General features: G+C 45.8%; 1 long non-coding RNA gene across 1 annotated transcript; it reads left to right on the top strand.

The window, feature by feature from the left end:
• The first annotated feature begins 19,133 nt into the window (after nt 1–19,133).
• LOC118365344 (uncharacterized) lies at nt 19,134–20,559 on the top strand. The gene is made up of 2 exons (XR_004821762.1): nt 19,134–19,518; nt 19,619–20,559. It is a non-coding gene; the product is annotated as an uncharacterized LOC118365344 (long non-coding RNA).

Genomic DNA, 20,559 nt, shown 5'->3' with positions numbered 1-20,559 from the left:
GTCCAACCCATTTCTGCAAAATATAATGAAAAAATGGATGATTAAGGAGCAATAGGTACACTTGAGGTGAAAGGTATGCCCGCCCGGTGCAGAAACAAACCCTTGCCCCTATAGGCTCATACAGTATACAGTGTATATATATATATATATACACTGTTTAAACAGCATGCCATTTAGCAGACGCTTTTATCCAAAGCGACTTAGTCATGCATGCTTACATTTTTCACGTATTGGTGGTCCCGGGAAAAGAACCCACTAACCTGGCGTTGCAAGCGCCATGCTCCACCAACTGAGCTACACTTGAATGCAAAATGTTGAATGAGAGCTTATCACTGTTATTGGTAGCAGGTCATGGTAACCTCGGTCGTCAATATGAAGATCGATCACAGAAAGACTTTATTTTTTAACATTTAGAAATGTTTATGAAACTGGTGGCAGTTATTTTGTACAACTATGAACCCTTCTAAAACAAGATGCTTCCCACAGGACAAGCTTGGACAAGCTTTTTCACCAGAATACCTTATCTGGGTGAAGAGCAATTCAGCAGAATCTATTCACTGTTTTTCATCTGAAAAGACAGCAGTAAGTGGCCATACTGCACCACTAACAGCTGTCAGGGGGCTAAAGAGAGAGGGCATTTAAAAACATCTACCTGACTGTGCTTATCATATATTGACAAAATGCTTTCTTTAAAAAAATATATATAATTTGCTGTGAGGTTATTTTTATACTATATGATCAGGGACTTCATGTGCGTTCATCACTGACATTGACCTTATGCTATAAGACAGCATAGTTAGTACAGCTATGTCTTGCTCCTCAACTATAACCAAACCCTGTGGACATTCTCATGACTATGAACTTCTCACAGAACATCTGTACAGTTCAGATAAATGTATACTGCTTAGCAAAAGGGCAACATAGAGTAAGTACATCCTTTATAAAAACGGATTAGTTTAGGTTTACATTAGGTTGAGCAGGAATACGATCTAATGTGTCTCGTGTGTGGCAGAGAAGTGAAGACACCAATCTACAGTTCTTGTAGTGCATGCAAGATCAGTGTCTTATCTCTGTGGGCTGCTGCAAGAGGATGTTTTCACAGGTTCCAGTAACTCTGGTTTATCTTTCATTAGTTTTTTCCTGCCTACTAAATCTTCTGAAATGATGTGACTGTCATGGACATGGCCATAATTACATATGAGTACACTGAAGCGAATTCAGGGTGTAGCCCCAAATGGGACTCAAACCCAGGTCCAGCGACTGTCAAGCCAACACCTTAACTAATACACCAAGAGGTCCAAACCTCTTGATGAGGTTGCTAGGTGTTGGGTTAAGGTCACTACATTACCAATTACCTTTAGGAGAGTGTGTATCCACGCATCTCATGACCAAATTCCTCATGTGTACACTGCTTTCTGATGGCCGCCCTTGCTCCATCCCACTTCTGACACCAGTGTAGCAAATTTGGGGGTGTAGCCCCAACGGGGACTCAAACATATGTAACAGTATAACTTTAGACCGTCCCCTCGCTCATACCGGGGCGCGAACCAGGGACCCTCTGCACACATCAACAACAGTCACCCACCAAGCATCGTTACCCATCGCTTCACAAAAGTCGCGGCCCTTGCAGAGCAAGGGGAACCACTACTTCAAGGTCTCAGAACAAGTGACGTCACCGATTGAAACGCTATTTAGCGCGCACCGCTAACTAAGCTAGCCGTTTCACATCCGTTACACATAGGTCCAGCGACTGTCAAGTCAACACCTTAACTGTTACCATTTGGGCTCCCGAGTGGTGCAGTGGTCTATGGCACTGAATCTCAGTGCTAAAGGCGTCACTACAGACTCTGGTTAGATTTCAGGCTGTATCACACCCGGCCGTGATTGGGAGTCCCATAGGGCAGTGCACAATTGGCCCAGTTTCGGTCCAAACCTTTTGGCGAGGTTTTGGGTTAAGGTTGCTACAATATAGTTTGCACACAATAAAGAAACTCAATTATGAGTCTAAATATACATAAATATTGCTCCCAGCGTTGATCAAAGCTCAATTGATAGAGAATGGCGATTGCAACACCAGGGTTATGGGTTCGATACCCACGGGGGACCAGTACGGAGGAGAAAAACAAGTATGAAATTGTATTCACTCACTACTGTAAATCTTCTGCTAAATGACAGAATTGAAGACGATTGTATTCTCTTTGCCAACGATTAGTGAATAGTTGTCAGTTCGTTATGTTCACCTTCGTCCCCTGGATATTCATTTTTAGTAGCACATGCACCACTCTCTTAACTCCACTGCTCGGCTTCTGACAGTGTTTGCGAGATGCCGGACAAAAGGCGATTTTGAAACCGTCCCGCGACTCCTGCGGTCTCTACAGACATCCCCCAAACAAACAAATAACGACTCTCGGAGAATGAGAGCACAACGGGTAAATAGACAGTCAGGCAGGTGGCTAGCTGTTGGTAGAGACTTATATTGCAGTAACTTTGAAGGGTCCATGCTATTCGGAATCCTTTGGACGTCCCTAACGCATTATAGCTGAAATGTAAAATAGTTACGGTAAGGATTAGGTAAGGTTTTGGTAGGGGTGGGGGTTAGGGTGGATAGCACTAACCAACGTTGAAGTGCTCTGGCTAGTATTATTTAGTCAGATAGAAGGATGAAGTAAGAAGCTAACGTTAAACGGAGCATACCTCAGCAGGAGCAACATACAGGCTACTAGGTTATCATAATAACTTTGCTTTACAGCGAGTTTGCTACTGAGACATTGGTGTGGTGATCGAGGCTGAGGCAGGCTGCAATGCATGCAGGAGGAAGCAGAGGAGAGAGAGGAAGCTAGCAGAGAGAGGTTAGTACAGTGGTTCATTGGGGGGTCTCTGCCCCATATTTGTACTAGTCTTATCAAACAGGGTAGGAACTTAAAAAGAAGATATGTTTCAATATGATCATCTCGACATGGCGTACATTAAAATGCAATTGAAATGCAAACAATACAGTTATAAAAATGGAATACTTTTCCGTTTATATCAGTGAATTACCCACTTTTATGTACCACTACATCACTGATATTAATACAGAATCATAAGTAATATTCTAATAATGAATGTGAATGTGATAATATGATTATCTGTGTGCAGTGGTGGAAAAACTACCCAATTGTAATACTCAAGTAAAAGTAAAGATACCTTAATAGCAAATGACTCAACTAAAGGTGAAAGTCACCCAGTAAAATACTACTTGAATAAAAGTCTAAAAGTATTTGGTTTTAAATATACTTAAGTATCAAAAATGCATGTCATTTCTCAAATAAGTATCAAAAGTAAAAGTATAAATAATATAAAATTCCTTATTTTACACAAACTAGAAGGTACAATTTTCTAAATTTTAAATGTATTGTAGCGACCCGCACAGACAGCTGTGTGTTATGTGTTAGGCTAGGAGGTGGTTGTGTTGTACTGACCAGTACCTGGTGTTCGCGGGGTCCGACATGTCAATCAACCTGCTATCTGCCAATCACGGGAATGCCTGGAATGTTCTGATGCCGGGCATCCTGGTGGTTGGCGGAGTGGCGTGGAGGGGGGTTGGGCAGGGGGGTGGAGCATTGGAAGTTAAGACCAGGTTCAGCCTTTGTTCTCTCTCTCTTACGTCTGGGCTTCACAAGAGAAGGTCACGTTTGGCTTGTGGGTTATCTGTCATCTATTTGGCGTGTGCTACGGCCCAAACAGTAGCCTGTGTAAAGTTGGTTTAATAAACCGTCAATACGCAAACTCAAGCCTCTGTCTGGACAATTGTTCATTTATGATCTAGTCAGGTCATTACATTGGTGTCAGAAGTAAAAACGTTGATACAAGTTAGCCAGCTAGCTAGCTGACTTATGTGGCTAGCTACCGTAGGTGAGAACGGGGATTGAAAATGCTTCGAGGGAATCCGAAAGTGAAGGTGGAGGTAGGGGACGATTATGGCCAAGGAGGTGCGTGTGAATGGACGTCGGGGCTCTGTCTGAGGAGATCGCCAGGGCGTCGGAGCGCAGAGGCCGCTTGAGGGAGGACGTTAGAGCGATGGCGGCTGAAGCGGGCATGAGTGCTTCGTCGACTGTATTTCGCGCGGATTCTGGTGGGCGGACCGAAGTGGTGACGTCGACGCGGCGTGACGAGGAATCTGGGGCTCAGGATGTAAACAAACATGGCGGCGCCCAGTTCCCGGCTGCGTCCGTATCCGTTAAGACCCCGAAGTATTCCGGTAAGGCGGATTGGGAAGCTTTTCATGCTCAGTTTGAACTGTTAGCTCATTTTAGGGGGTGGTCGGATGAAGAAAGGGCACTGCAGTTGGCTTTATGCCTCACGGATGAAGCTCTGGCCTGTTTGATATTGATTAGCCCCCAGGACAGGCATGATTATGGTGCTTTAGTGGGAGCACTGAGGAGGCGCTATGGACAGTGTGTACAGCCCGGGCTACTGCGCTCCGAACTGAGTAATAGACGCAGGCAGCCTGGAGAGCCTCTACGGGTGCTAGCTAATGACATTGAGAGCCTCTCTCGGCGGGCATATGCTCACATGCCCCCCTCCGTGCAGAGCGAGCTAGCACGGGACCAGTTCATACAGGCGCTCTCTCCTACGGAGCTGCGCATACAGACCCAGCTGGCTCATCCTGAGTCATTGCAGACAGCCTTGGAGATGGCTTTGGAGAGGGAGCTGGTGTGGGCTGGGGCTTCAGCTGGGGCTTTGGTGGGGGTGCAGGGACACACACCCTCTGTGCGAGCTGGGGGGCAGAGCAGCCCGGAGCCGGAAAAGCCTGCTTGGGTGGCCGAAATTACAAAACTCATTCGTGCTGTGTCGCTACAGGCGGAACGAAACACACGCCCTGGTCCCAGGGTCTGCTGGGGTTGTGGCCAGCCAGGCCATCTGCGCCGAGATTGCCCCATGTCCCCCAGAGCTCAGGGAAACGGCTCGGGGTCCGCATAGACCGGGTAGTGCGGACCCCTGGCTTTCTATCCCAACCACCATCATCTTCAGGAGGAGCCCACCGGCACAGACGGGGAAGCAAGGCTCCACTTCCCCCAGAAGCAGACGAGGGCAAGCGGATGGAGCCTGTTGTTGTGGTGGGCCGGACCTGTGACTTTTGTCATGTCCCTGTCACTGTGGAGGGGGTGCCCTGCTCCGCCCTGGTGGACACTGGGTCCACAGTAACAATGGTGAGGCCAGATATTGTGCCAGGTTGGACTCAGTGTGAGCCTACAACTGTGCAGCTCCGCACAGTCACAGGTGAGCTGGCACCCATGAAAGGGAAGGGAATAATGACTCTGACAGTAGGGGGCAGGACTGTGCGTCATCCTGTGTGGGTGGCGGCTGTGCAGGACCCTTGTATCCTGGGGTTGGACTTTCTTAGGAGCACAGGCTGCCAGTTAGACCTAAATAGGGGCACACTGAGCTTCCAGGGAGGGACGGAAGTCACCATGGCCCCCCCCTAATGTCACATTCACTCAACCCAACAAACCCTTTACTCCAACAGTTAAAGCAGCAGAGACTCATGGCTGCGCCCCCTCCCCCACAGCTGTGTGTGACTTTTCCCCAGTCCCCCTGTCACCTACGGCGGTGTGTTACATTCCCCAGCTACCTCCATGACACAGCCCTCTGTGAGCCCGGGCCGCACCCCCCAGCCCAGCTACCCCAGATGGGAGAGGAGAGGACACTGTCTGCAGTGAGGGAGATATGGGGGAGGAACTGTGTTGGTCTTGACCCCGAGCAGCAGGAACGGTTGTGGCGGTTGCTGTTTGAATTCAGAGACAGCTTTGCGTTGAGTGAGGAAGAGGTGGGTCAGACTCATCTGGTGCAGCATGAGATCGACACAGGTGATGCTCGACCCATCAAGATGCGTCCCCGCCGTATCCTGCTGGCACGCCAGGAGGCGGCAGACAAGGCTGTGTTGGAGATGCAGCGGGCAGACTTCATTGAGCCCTCAGACAGCCCCTGGGCGGCGCCAGTCGTCATGGTTCCGAAGAAGGGGGGCAAGCTGAGGTTCTGTGCGGACTACAGGCGGCTGAATGAGGTAACCAGGAAGGACTCATACCCCATACCACGTATCGATGAGTCGCTGGACCTGGTTAGGGGGTCCTCCTGGTTCTCCTCACTAGACCTCCGCAGTGGCTACTGACAGGTGCCCCTCTCCCCAGAGGCCAGAGCCAAAACTGCGTTCTCCACTAACAGAGGACACTGGCAGTTCAAGGTCCTGTGCATTGGCCTGTGCAACGCTCCAGCTACTTTTGAGCGTTTGATGGACAGGGTGCTGGATGGCATCCCCTGACAGCAGTGTCTGGTATACCTCGATGACATCCTGGCCCATGGCAGCTCCTTCCAGTCAGCTCTGGGGGCGCTACGGCGTGTGCTGGAGAGGGTGGCTGCCGCAGGTCTGAAGCTCCACCCCGAGAAGTGCCACTTCATGAGGAGAGAGGTGTCCTTCTTGGGCCACCGAGTGGGGAAGGAGGGGATCAGCACCATGGAGGACAAGGTAAGGGCTGTCAGAGACTGGCCCACCCCCACCGACCAGCGTCAGCTGAAGAGCTTCCTGGGCCTGGCCTCGTACTACAGGAGGTTTGTACGGGGCTTCTCAAGCGTTGCTGCTCCACTGAACCGCCTGCTGCCGAAGGACAAGGCTTTCACTTGGACAGTGGAGTGTGAGGAGGCGTTCAACACCCTCAAACGTGCACTGATCGAGGCCCCCGTGCTCGCCCCCCCTGACCTCACCTTGCCCTTTATCCTGGACACAGACGCGAGCAATGTGGGCATGGGTGGGGTGCTGGCCTACTGTGTCACCCGGCGGGAGCTCTTGGCTGTTGTGGTTTCCGTCAAACACTTCAAGTACTACCTGGGTGGTCTGCCCTTTACTGTAAGGACTGACCACTCTGCTCTCCAGTGGCTCATGTCTTTCAGAGAGCCAGAGGGGCAGGTGGCACGCTGGTTGGAGGAGCTTCAGCCGTATGACTTCACGGTGGTGCACAGGGCAGGGGCACGCCACTCCAACGCCGACGCCATGTCCCGTCGGCCCTGTACTGCAGACGGCTGCCGCCACTGTGAACGGAGAGAGGGACGGGAGAGAGAGCTGCGGGCAGAGGAGGGTGTCTGTGCCACAGTGTGTCGGGCGAGCGGGCCTGTCTGCTGTGAGCTGCAGACTGTCGACGTGGCTGAATGGCGGCAGCAGCAGGGACGGGACACAGACCTACAGCCAGTGCTACAGTGGGTAGAGGCGCAGGTGAGGCCACCATGGGAAGAGGTGACAGCGCTCTCACTCGCGACCAAAGGGTTGTGGTCGCAGTTTGAGAGACTGCGGCTGGCTGATGGCGTGCTACAGCGGGCATGGAAGGAGTCAGCTACGGGAGAGGAGAGGTGGCAGGTGGTGGTCCCAAAAGCATTGCGGGAGGCTGTGCTCCAGAGTACTCATGGGGGGGTGGGGACTGGACACTTTGGGGTCACAAAAACACTGCACCGTCTCCGTCAGGGCTTCTACTGGGGGCAGCACAAGAGGGATGTGGAGGACTTTTGTCGCCGCTGTGACAACTGCACAGCGAGAAAGGGCCCCCCAGGCCGCTCTCATGCTCAGCTCCAACAGTTCCCAGTGGGGGCTCCCATGGAGAGGGTGGGAGTGGATGTAGTTGGGCCTTTCCCCACCACAGACAGTGGAAACCGCTGGGTGCTCACGGCCATGGACTATTTCACAAAATGGCCCGAGGCCTATGCTCTGCCTGACCAGGAGGCAGAGACCATCGTCGACGCCCTGACAGCGGGGATGTTCAGCAGGTTTGGAGCTGCAGAGTCCATCCACAGCGACCAAGGCAGAAACTTTGAGTCCCGTGTGTTCGCCACCATGTGTGAGAGGCTGGGTATGCACAAGACCCGCACTACTCCTCTCCATCCTCAAAGTGATGGCCTTGTGGAGCGCTTCAACAAAACGCTTGGACAGCAGCTGGCCATTGTCTCTTCCAAACACCAGCGTGACTGGGACAAGCACCTGCCTATGGTCCTCATGGCATGCCGCTCCGCTGTCCAAGACTCCACTTCCTGCACGCCTGCCCTCCTCATGCTGGGGAGAGAGATCCGCACCCCTGCGGAGATGGCGTTTGGTCGGCCCCTGGATAGCCCTCATGTTCCTCCGGGGCCGGAGTATGCCCGGAGACTCCAGGACCGCCTGGAGACAGCCCACACCTTCGCCAGAGAGCAGCTGGTGAATGCAGGTGTGAGGCAGAAAAGGAACTATGACGTTCACACCCGGGGAAGGCACTTTGTGGCTGGGGAGCTGGTCTGGGTCTACAGCCCCTAAGGAAAAAAGGCAGATGCCCCAAGTTGGACAGTCACTGGGTGGGACCCTGCAGTGTCCTGGAGAGGGTAGGGGAGGTTGTGTACCGGGTGCAGCTTCCTCCCAGGGGGAGAAAGGTGGCACTGCACCGGGACAGGTTAGCCCCATACAGAGGGGCCTCTTCTCCCCAAACCCCAGGAACCCCCACAATTCCCCTCTCTGGCAATGACATTCTCCAGGCACCCACCCTCAGGTGCCGCAGACAAGGCTCCAGACAGCCCACTCCCCCTGTCTCCCCCCCTGTGTCACCGCGTGGTTCCCCAGAGCCACGGACTGTATTACCCGTTCCCGCTTCCTTGTCCCCCATATCCCTGCCTTCATCCCCTGGTTCCCAGAGGGGCACTCTGCGACCATCACGGCCACGCAGGCAAAGGAGACCTCCGGGTCGCTTCAGAGACTTTGTTTGTTCCCTCGGGACGAGGGACTTTGTGGTGGGGGGGCTGTGTAGCGACCCGCACAGACAGCTGTGTGTTATGTGTTAGGCTAGGAGGTGGTTGTGTTGTACTGACCAGTACCCGGTGTTCGCGGGGTCCGACATGTCAATCAACCTGCTATCTGCCAATCACGGGAATGCCTGGAATGTTCTGATGCCGGGCATCCTGGTGGTTGGCGGAGTGGCGTGGAGGGGGGTTGGGCAGGGGGGTGGAGCATTGGAAGTTAAGACCAGGTTCAGCCTTTGTTCTCTCTCTCTTACGTCTGGGCTTCACAAGAGAAGGTCACGTTTGGCTTGGGGGTTATCTGTCATCTATTTGGCGTGTGCTACGGCCCAAACAGTAGCCTGTGTAAAGTTGGTTTAATAAACCGTCAATGCGCAAACTCAAGCCTCTGTCTGGACAATTGTTCATTTATGATCTAGTCAGGTCATTACAGTATTTTTGGACTGTCAGAGGTACACTCCAACACTCAGACATAATTTACAAATTAAGCATGTGTGTTTAGTGAGTCCATCAGATCAGAGGCAGCAGGGATGACCAGGGATGTTCTCTTGATAAGTGTGTGAATTGGACCATTTTCCTGCCCTGCTAAGCTTACAAAATGTAACTTTTGGGTGTCAGGGAAAAGTACTTTTGGGTGTCAGGGAAAATTTTAAAAAGTACATTGTCTTTCAGAATGTAGTGGAGTAAAAATAAGTTGTCAAAAATATAAATAGTAAAGTACAAAAGCGACTTAAGTAGTACTTTAAACTATTTGTAATTGAGTACTTTACACTACTGTCTGTGTGCTCCAGTTGGATATCTGTTTATGCGGAGCTTGATTCGTAATGCCTAGGAATACAAAAGTGAACACTATCCACTGAGTGTACAAAACATTTGGAACACCTGCTCTTTCCATGATAGACTGACCAGGTGAAAGCTATGATCCCTTATTGATGTAACCTGTTGAATCCACTTCAAATCAATGAAGGTGAAAGAGAGGAGACAGGTTAAAGAAGCCTCGTGACAATTGAGACTTGGATTGTGTATGTGTGCCATTCAGAGGGTGAATGGGCAAGACAAAATATTTTAAGTGCGGGGTATGGTAGTAGGTGCCAGGCGCACTGGTTTAAGTATGTCAAGAACTGCAACGCTGCTGGGTTTTTCACGGTCAACAGTTTCCCGTGTGTATCAAGAATGGTCCGCCACTCAAATGACATCCAGCCAATATGACACAAGTCTGTGTAGCATTGGATCGCATTTGACACCTTGTAGTCCTGACAAATTGAGGCTGTTCTGGGGACAAAGGGGGGTGCAACTCAATATTAGGATGGTGTTCCTAATGTTTTACAAACTCAGTGTTTGCAATTTGAGGAAAGCGACATCTACAGTACGTAAAGAGTTGATGATTTAATGATTGTATCATTACAAATGACTGAACAATCGCTGATGCTACGTGTCAGTGAGAATCATGTCTCATATTTTCCCCCTTTCAGGGGTAAAACATTACAACTGTATTGCTAATAGGCTATATGTTTGTAGATAGATTGAGGTGAATGAACCTGCCAAGGTGATAATGGCCGGTGTCATTTTTGCTTTATTTTTGCTATTCTCTGAATAGCATTTGAAAGTTTTTTATTTGTATAGAAATGCAGTAAATAAGCTTCAACTTCAAAAAATATATATCTGAGCCCACTTTAACGCAAACCTAGTTACGACCCTGGTCATGGACACATCTTGGAGTCTTTTTCTGAGATTTTTCTCAAGATAATTTCAAAGGACAGCTTGCAAGATTGTGGTTGAGCTTCTGGTGTTCTGCCAGACTCTCTGCAACCACAGAGGAAGTAAAATATTTCAGCACTCTTTGCAAATACTTGCATTTTCACAATTTTATGTGAAAAGATTATTTACATCTACCCATAAATTATTTATCATCCTCTATTTGTTTTGTGTGTGTGTGTGTGTATGTGTGTGTGTGTGTGTGCAACAGTTATACTCTGATATGAAAAGGGATCTTTTGGACTGATGTCAGAACAAGTCCACATTGTGCCCCACCAAAGCCCAGCCCAGTACTAATTGATAATGGCATTCTGAATAGGCACTTGTTTTGACACCATGGGTTGTTCACTGACTTCAGACACAGAATCTATGTCTCTCTCTATAATTCTTTCAATGTTGGCCAATCTCAAAATATTGTATTTTTATGCAATGCTTTCATTTTCCCATGGACATCACTACCACCTACTGGATGTTGATGTAACTGTAGTTGAGAAACCAGCGGGGGCCTCATTTATCAAAGGTGCATCTGCACAAAAAAAGACTCTTGAGTGCGCCACAAGGGAATTGAAATAATGGTCGGCTAATAAAAACATAGCCTAATGTTAAAACAGATGAATTTGCCATCGGCAAGGAAATAGCAGCTTGTAGACTATGTTTCTTTGACATTTACTAATATGGGCTTGAATCATAATTGTATTTGGAGGTGGGATGGAGACTGTTAGACAACAACACCAGCCATACTGCTCATTCTGTGCGTGATTTCCGGCAAAACAGGAATGTTAGTGTTCTGCCATGGCCAGCAAAGAGCCCGGATCTCAATCCCATTGAGCACGTCTGGGACCTGTTGGATCGGAGGGTGAGGGCTAGGGCCATTCCCCCCAGAAATGTCTGGGAACTTGCAGGTGTCTTAGTGGAGTGGGGTAACATCTCACAGCAAAAACTGGCAAATTTGGTGCAGTCCATGAGGAGGAGATGCACTGCAGTACTTAATGCAGCTGGTGGCCACACCAGATACTGACTGTTACTTTTGACCCCCCCCCCCCTTTGTTCAGGGACACATTATTCCAATTTGGTTAGTTACATGTCTGTGGAACTTGTTCAGTTTATCTCAGTTGTTGAATCTTGTTATGTTCATACAAATATTTACAAATTAAGATGACTTCAGTTGACAGTTTAATTATAGTCAGGGGTGAAAGTAAACTGACATGGTCCGGTACAGATTACCAGCAAAATAAATAGTGGCATTATGCCATATCGGTAAAACATGAGCCCATCACAATAATTTAAATGAAGATGGCCAGAAAACTGTAGGCTATTACACCACATTTGATCGTTGCCGCCTGTCAGTCGCAATAGAAATGAGCGAATTTACATTGCTCCAAAATACTGTGTGATTCGATGTGAACAATGACATTTTGCCAAGGCAGAGATGACTGGCCGAGACCAAGACCGAAATACGCGTGGGCAGCAGGACGCATCAGGCTACAAGAGTAGACCAAATGCACAGTGCACTGTTTGGATGCTGGGTTTGTTTGTGGACAAACGTGCGCAAGTAGCCTACTTTTTTGAAGAAATTGGCTACAGATCTTCATGCGAATCCGCATAAAACAAATATGCGCATTGTGAAAACCAGAGATGTTTCCATCAAATTGACTTGTTGCATATAAAAGGATGTGCGCGATGGTGTAGTGCACATACAAATCATTTTAAAAGTTTCCATCGCATTTTCAACTCATGGTTTTCTCACAAAATAATTTGCGTGATAATTTTTGTCAGGTAGCGGAGCGGTTAAGAGCATTGGTTCAAATCCCCTAAATCTACTATTTGAAAAATCGGTCGATGTACCCTTGAACAACGCACTTAACCCTAATTGCTCATGTAAATCACTCTGGATAAGAGTGTCTGCTAAATGCCCAAAATGTAAATATAGTGTGCCCTCTCTGGTATTGATACGTGCGATCGAGCACAGGGGTTCCCAAACGTCTTCACTCAGTGCCCCACCCCATCCAACATTGGGGAACATCCCGCGCCCCCCACGTCTATTTCTTTGTGCACAAGCACTATTCATGACACAAACTGTCATTATTTCCTGAAATTCTACACATTTTGTCATGGGTTGCAGAGAGCATTTAGCAGTTTTAAAGCTCATTTTTTTGTAATTATATAAATTTTGCCATGTCTAATCTGTATGCATGTGATATTTGAGTGACTAGAACATTACTACAAAATACAAGGGCTAAAAAACCTAGCAAAAAAAACGTTAGCTGACATGGACTTGTTGATATGGACATTTATAACAAGTTACAAAATAGCTCTCTAAGGTATGCAATGACTGACATTACAAGAGGAAAACTGATGATGCAGTACCCATTTCCAAAATCATTCCTTTTGCATTCTACTGTTACAAGAGTAAATTGAAGGCCGAAGTTCCCCCACAGTTGGGATCTACTCACTGCTCTTGCCAGCGCGCTGCTGGCTAGAGCGCACATATATCCAACATGATGAGATTATATGGACAAAAGAGCGAGATTATTAAACAATTGCACTTTCACCACCCTGTGAAGTTAATCATAATATATTTAATCTGTAGTTTAATAAACTAAACTGCATGCTTTCCCACCAAGTCATAGTGGGAGGAACGCACAACACGTAATCGCGTGACTCCAAGTTTACTTCGAAATGATGGTATCAATATTTGCACATAAAAGCGTATCCAACGACATTTCTGGCATAATTCATTTTACCGACACAAAAATATATCACCTTGTCTAGCATATTTAGTTTCGTCGACATTTGTAAACGTTTACTGTTTCCACCAGGCATGTCATTACATTTTTATCTGACGTACTATACCCGCATAAAAACGTTGGATACAAACCTGGTTAATCAGATGAAAACATGGAAAAATACTGGTTGTATTCATGCCAAATTAAAAGGCAATACATTTTACATTTAAAAATGACATGTTTTTACTATTCACTAAGCATAGTGGATATTACCCCTTCATAAGAGTGTCAATTGTTTTGTAAATAATACATAAAAAGGCAAATCTGAAAAGATAAGTGGTTACCTTTCTGGAATATTTATAAAATACTCCTCTAATGGGAAAATATTTAAATATAACCCTAGCAAACATCTTAGTTTAGATTTCTACCTGTGGTATTTTCCATTGGGTAGCTCAATGTCTACTGAGCTTCTACCCACATATGAGTTGAAAGCAAGCTCTTGAAGCCCCTGCAGACTGAGTCATTATAATGCCCCCCTCATATGTGTAGTCATTGCAGGATTTGATTATGGGAAAGTCCCATTGCTGGCCATGCTGAAGTTCCCCCTATAGGTAACACCTGCTGGAGGGGTTTAGAACAAGTCCCACAGACACAATGAGTTTTTTTTTTGCCTGTATTTTTACCTTAAAATCCCCTCCATATGTGTGGTAGAGAGGTTTGAAAAAGTCCTCTGGGCTTGGGGAATAGTTCATCAAGTGTAGCCTCTTCAGCCACAATCTGCAGGGAAGAGATGTGGAGGCAAGTGACAAACAGGTTTGCTTTCACAAAGGAAAATATATGTGACTGTAATCTATGTGAAAGTGACATAAGCAGAACTATTCAGGTCTTCACAAATATTATTTTAATTTCTGGGAGGATGGAATTTCTCTCTATGCAGGTGTTATAATGTTTTATAGGGTGAGTGGTGTACTAAAAATGTAGGTGCAAACCTAACCACCGCGCTATCATGGATTAGGTTTGGTATAATAATAATGTAGAAGCAGCTCTGACTTCCTGTGTCTTCTCACCCCTATATGTACATTGTGTATCTGCAAGTAAAGAGCATCAGCTGTGGTTTCTGTGTATGTGGGAGGTTATGCCAGGAAAGTGTATAGTGTATTCACGCTTTCTATAAAAACACCAAGAGGCTGAACATTTCTAGCCTGATCGCAGATCAATTTGTGCTTTAGCCAACTGTTGTGTTTGTTCAGGGCATCTGACGAAAGTCAGAGAAGTTGGATGTAGCACGTATGATGGTGACCAGGCTAGAACATTTCATTTATTGGCAGACCTGAAGAAATTGAGGATACAAGTTGGTGTCTAATCGAAAATTCTTAGCAAACACAAACAGTTACTGTTACCTGAATGATCATAAATAAGGAATACTCACATTTTAAAGAGGCAGCACAGGATCAAACAGAGGAGAATGGTCAGTAAAACGGGCCACTGACACCCTAACTTAGCATTCCCTTCTGTAAAAATACACATAGTGTATAGAAAGAGAGAACATTTTTACTCCATTTCATACATTACTATAACACGAAAAATTAAGTCCCAATCCAATATACCCAGGAAAAGCATGTAACGCAGATCAGTTAAATCTAAACTTGCTGCATTGATGTACCTGTAGTCCTCCATTCTACAGTGGAGCTCCATTCACTCCAGGGACCTTGGTAGTTACACACAGGGTTCACTGAGGCCTGAACATTTGCCACATACTCAGTTCCTGGTTGCAGTTGAAGGCTGTTTAGCACTAGGTACCTCTGGTCTTCTCTTACAGGGTAATAGACTGGATCCTGTAGGTCAAAAGAAAAACTTAGATTTAACAGTTTGGGGGACCTGGTCTTTCACATACTGTAATATTTGATTGGAAACATGTAACATTGTAAATATATATTTGTTTACCTTTAAATAGTTATGTGTTGTAATCCGCACCCTGTACATTAAGAATTTATCAAGGTAAATGTTTTCATCCATCTGCCAAGTGATGTTGTAGCTGTCAATGTTCTCTGTCACTTGTACATTGACTGGATGCTGCGGCTTCACTATGGAAGAAAAGGCAGAGAAGCTTGGGTTGGAACCATTATATGAAAAAGGCATGGATTCAAGTGCACAAAGCTCAATCATTTGTATCATATTAGCTTTCAAATGCGGGTGATATATATATATATAAAGAACCCAAGACACTCAGTCCACATCACACAATAACCCTCATTGTAAAGACTGTTCAACACTGTCATTTCAAAGCTGTGCAAAGTTCAAAACTGCTGAGAATAATTTGTCACAGCAGAATGGCTGATAAGATGACCATACTGCTAACAATAGACACTTCGTATTCATGCCATATCTTGTCACTGAATCAGAGACAATGTTCAGGGGAAAGTACAAACCATCCTAAGACATAGGTCTACTCCACTTACCTAATTTATACAATTTCCAGTCAGTTGAGTCATCCGTTTTCATTTTGTCTTCATTTCCTGTGTGCTTTACTCTTGCAGTGCAAGTAGTGTCAGTGGATATTAACATGAAAAAATCTTCTGGTTGTATTATACACCAGCTTTGTGAGGGTGTTATTTCACAGCTATCATTCACTTGGTCTTCAGAATCTCTGAAAAAAAGAGAAGAGTGATTATAATGTTCAAATACAGCTTTTGCAAACAAAAAAACAAAACAAATATGAAAAGGTTTATGTAACATTCAGATGTTTTTCTTAAAATGATATGTTTAAACTGTACAGTACATAAATATGTATACATGTGTTCTCTTAAATCTATCGGCGCAAGGCCAGACACACAGCAGTGATAGAGAACAGTGTGTACCTGCACTCTGCCTCAAGGAGAATGGGAGACGAGGGCACTGTGCCTGAGCAGGAACAGTTCAGGGATGTACTGTAGTCTGTGGTGCAGGTGACATTGCAGAAACATGCAACTGTGAATGCAGGAAAAAAGGATGATGTGGTCAGTGTGATGCCAGTGCCATGGTACCCAGACTCATAGTCTATATAAGGTACCCTGATGTGGTAAAACAGTTCCTGCTAATCTAACTAATTACTACACATACTAGTTATGTGTTTGAGAAAATGCATAACTTGAAAATCAATACAATATATAGCACAAATAATAGATGAGAAAAAGTTCAACCATATTGAATCAGGTAACACAACACCAGTGAGCTGATTAGCTGTTGTTTCACAGCCATGAGGGCAACAATGGACTGTTCTGCTCGATAACTGAGATCATCAATGGCACCTAAAAGCCTGAAAAACAATAAATCACATATGTCCTTGTGTTGTTCATTTCTTAAAATGAAATAACTATTACTGGAAGTGTATGAAACAAATATAAAGTACTGTATTAGAGTCGAGAAGAAGGAAACAAATTCATTCAAGACAATCACTTTCATGTCAAGCAAGGGGTTAAGTCCGGAAATGTAAGCATCAAATGTGTTTACAAAAAACACCAAACCCCACACAAAGAAATCTAACAATGGTAGACAACGCTAACAATAGAATAAAGATATTGTACTTCAATGTTATTCATGTTATTCAGAAAAATACTATTCAGATAGTATTCTTACCTTATTGGTTCTGATAGATTCTGCTAACCATGCCACATGGCATCATTGTCCGATTAGTTCTAAAGACAAATGAATTCATTAATTTGTGTCACAGACTGTGTGATCAAGTTCAGTGCACAATGACATATCTGACATATTGGAAGTCGTCATCTGCTGCAGTGTCACTGAGGATGTGGTTGTTTTGTGGCTACCCTGTGAGCATTGTAGGAGGTCCCTTCCAAACCCTGCTTCTGTTTCGCAACATAATCCATCTGTGAGAACAATGTTTGAGACATACACTATATATACAAAAGTATGTGGACACCCATTCAAATTAGTGGATTTGGTTATTTCAGCCACACCCACTGCTGACAGGTGTATAAAATCGAGCACACAGCCATGCAATCTCCATGGGAAAATATTGGCAGTACAATGGCCCGTACTGAAGAGCTCAGTAACTTTCAATGTGGCACTCTCATAGGAATCCACCTTTCCAACAAGTCAATTCGTCAAATTTCTACTAAGCTACAGTATATGGGATTGTTTCAAGAAGGTCATACCAAGGATCATTTTGCTATTTGATTTAGAATTTTAAACAACCATTTGAAGTATAAAAAATATATTTAAAAAATAGTTGATGAAACTTTATTTTTGGCCTTACTTCTAGATACCCCCCCCCAAAAAATGTATCTGTCCTACAGTACAGTATATCTGAGCGATATAAAGACAGATCAGGAGACATTTGTAATTCAATTGTACATGTATTTTACTACTTATTTCTGGCACTAAACTGTCCCCATATATACAGTACCAGTAAAAAGTTTGGACACACCTACTCATTCAAGGTTTTTTCTTTATTTTTACTATTTTCTACATTGTAGAATAATAGTGAAGACATCAAGTAACAGACACATCATCGACTGTTCAGAGGAGACTGCGTGAATTAGGCCTTCATGGTCAAATTGCTGCAAAGAAACCACTACTAAAGGACAACAATTAGAAGAAGAGACTTGCTTGGGCCAAGAAACACAAACAATGGACATTAGACTGCTGGAAATCTGCCCTTTGGTGTGATGAGTCCAAATGTAAGATTCTTGATTCATATATAGGGCGGAATTTGAGACAGAATATCAAATCATTTCTGGGTAACAATTATGGACTTAATTAACAGTGATTGTTTTCAATTAAAATGGTCAAATAGTAACAAAAATAGCTTCTTAGCAAACGGCAAGAATTTTCCTCGGACTGTCTAGGGGTGGTCTGAGAAATGAGCTTTTATTGGCAGAGGTTTGGAGCTCTCTTTTGTATTGGTATATAATTTACCACATGGTGATGTCACCATGGAAGGTATATTGGAAATTCTAATCAAAAGGAAGAGAGACTGCAGATTCTTCAAAACAACAACTTTTTATTATAAGATGTGCAAATCTGGAGCTGGTTAACAATCCACTCAACAGTGCAGTGTTAAGAAACCATCAAACAAGACCTGGGTCTCAGCCTTTATAGGAAAACACAACCTCACCTGCAGTTTAGCAGGTGTGTGAGATCATGGTGGGAACATTGCGTACAAACAAGTGATAACGGCAGTTTTGTTACCCCTTTGTGCTGATAGAATTGTCGCTGCTGCTCAAGCTAGCCTTTGCTCTCTTTATATCTTCACACAGCTGTGCCCTTGAAAGAGAGGAAAAGAACACAATGGACCAAAAACGGTGGTCACTCTCAGAGGCTCTTTGTCTTTGGCCGCTTGACGAAGTTACTCAGAAACAAGAGAGGAAAAATAATGGCTTCTTCTTACACGAGACAAACAGATAGTGGAAATGTACAGGTTTAAGGCGTATACAGCACATGTGTACAAGAAAGTGTGTAATTTTGCCACCATAAAGACCAAAACTCCAACATTATCCTAATTTTCACAATTTCACAGTATTATTCCAGATAACAAGAAGGCAGTGGGAAGGTAGGCCCCTAAAATGGCAGGTAATCAAAAGAAAGAAGATGAGTAGGCGGCCGGTATGTTTCAATAATCTTTAGTGAACTATTAACAGTATATATTTACAAAAGAATACATATGGAAGCGGTCAGCGAAGTTGTCACTCCGACTCCTGCTCCTTCCCTCCAGGGCTCGAAGTCGCAGGTCTACTAACCACCGGTCCTGGCAACCCACATTGCGCACACCTGCTCCCCATCGTTATGTACACCTGGACTTCATCACCACACTGATTACTCTCCCTTCATATAGCCCTCAGTAGCCTCAGTCATCAGGCAGTATTGGTTTTTGTTACGTTCAGTAAGCAGTTCCTGTCCTGTGATGATGATAATGCTGATGCTGATGCTGATGCTGATGATGATTATTATTATTATTATACTCACCTTCTGCACCTGCTTCCTGACTCCCTGCATATACTTTATAGAATACTGCCTCAGAAATTATGGAAGCAGTAGAAAATACATCATCTTCCAGACGGTTGAGGAACAGGGACATCTACTCCACCAAGACCACGACCAGATGGCTCTACTGGGTACGACCACGAATGTGGTCCTCCGCATTCTCCACTGCCTCGACACCACAAGCGAGGTTCTCCATACCTCTGATTGAGGGCCTCCTACAACAGGTCGTCACAGCGAGCCAGTCCCCCAGCCTATTGAGTTGTCCGTCCAGGTCAGTGGTGCCCGACTGTCCCATCCAGAGAAGTATGGTGTTACTCCATCTAAATGCTGTGGCTTCCTAAGCCAGTGCTCCCTTCTATTTCGTCTATCAGACAGGAGCCCCCACCACTGAGAGGTCCAAGGTTGCCACGGTCATTTCCCTGCTGACCGGAAGGGCATTGGAGTGGGCTATGGCCGTCTGGGAGGCAGGAGAGGAGGAGCTGGGTTCCTATGAGAGGTTCATGGCTCTCTTCACCGTTGACCGTCCTCTAGAGGGAGGTGAGCGACTTTTACAACTCCAGTAGGGTGTTCAGACCACTTCGTAGTACACCCTCACCATTCAGACTGTGGCAGCCTCAAGCGGATGAAATGAGCTGGGACTCCACACTATTCCACAGTGGACTGTACGAAGAGGTCCAGATGGAGTTGGTATGTCAGGATGACAACATATCCTTGGACGCTCTGGCCATCATTCTGGATAACCTTCTTCGGGAGCGCCGGTGTCCACCTTGTCACTCACCTCCCTCCTTGGACCCTTGGAGGTAGGGGCCACACCTCTCCGTGGCAGAGTGGCGTCGCCGGTGACAGCTGGAGCTCTGTCCCTATTACATCCAGGAGGGGCACCAGCTTCAGTGGTGTCCGGTACGTCACAACCCAGGGTCCACTACAGAAGAGGGGCAGCCCCGTGACCTTCCGTCTCACAGGGTAGGCGTGAGTATTCCATTATCATCGTTTTCCATCAAACCCTTTGATTCCCACTTCACTGGCTGGCTGTCCCTCAAGTGTTGTCTCTACAGCTCTAGTCGATTCCGGTGCCGCGGGGAACTTTATTGACCAGGCCCTCGCCTCCTCCCTGAACTTAACTTCATACCCACTCTCCTCTCCTTTTCCTGTCCAAGCCCTGGATATGTGATCATTGGTATCTGGCACAATTATTTGTGAAATAATTTTATGTTGTATTATTCCAACCTCATAGTGTGGAAATATTTATAAAACCCTTTGACTGCACTGGGCCTTTCCAACCATGGGTCTGCTGCAGGTGTTTGACATATAA

The sequence above is a fragment of the Oncorhynchus keta genome, chromosome 32, assembly GCF_023373465.1.
Source record: "Oncorhynchus keta strain PuntledgeMale-10-30-2019 chromosome 32, Oket_V2, whole genome shotgun sequence".
Classification (NCBI taxonomy): Eukaryota; Metazoa; Chordata; class Actinopteri; order Salmoniformes; family Salmonidae; genus Oncorhynchus; species Oncorhynchus keta.
Note: the sequence above shows the minus strand (reverse complement) of the source record. Positions and strands in the feature narration are given on the sequence as shown.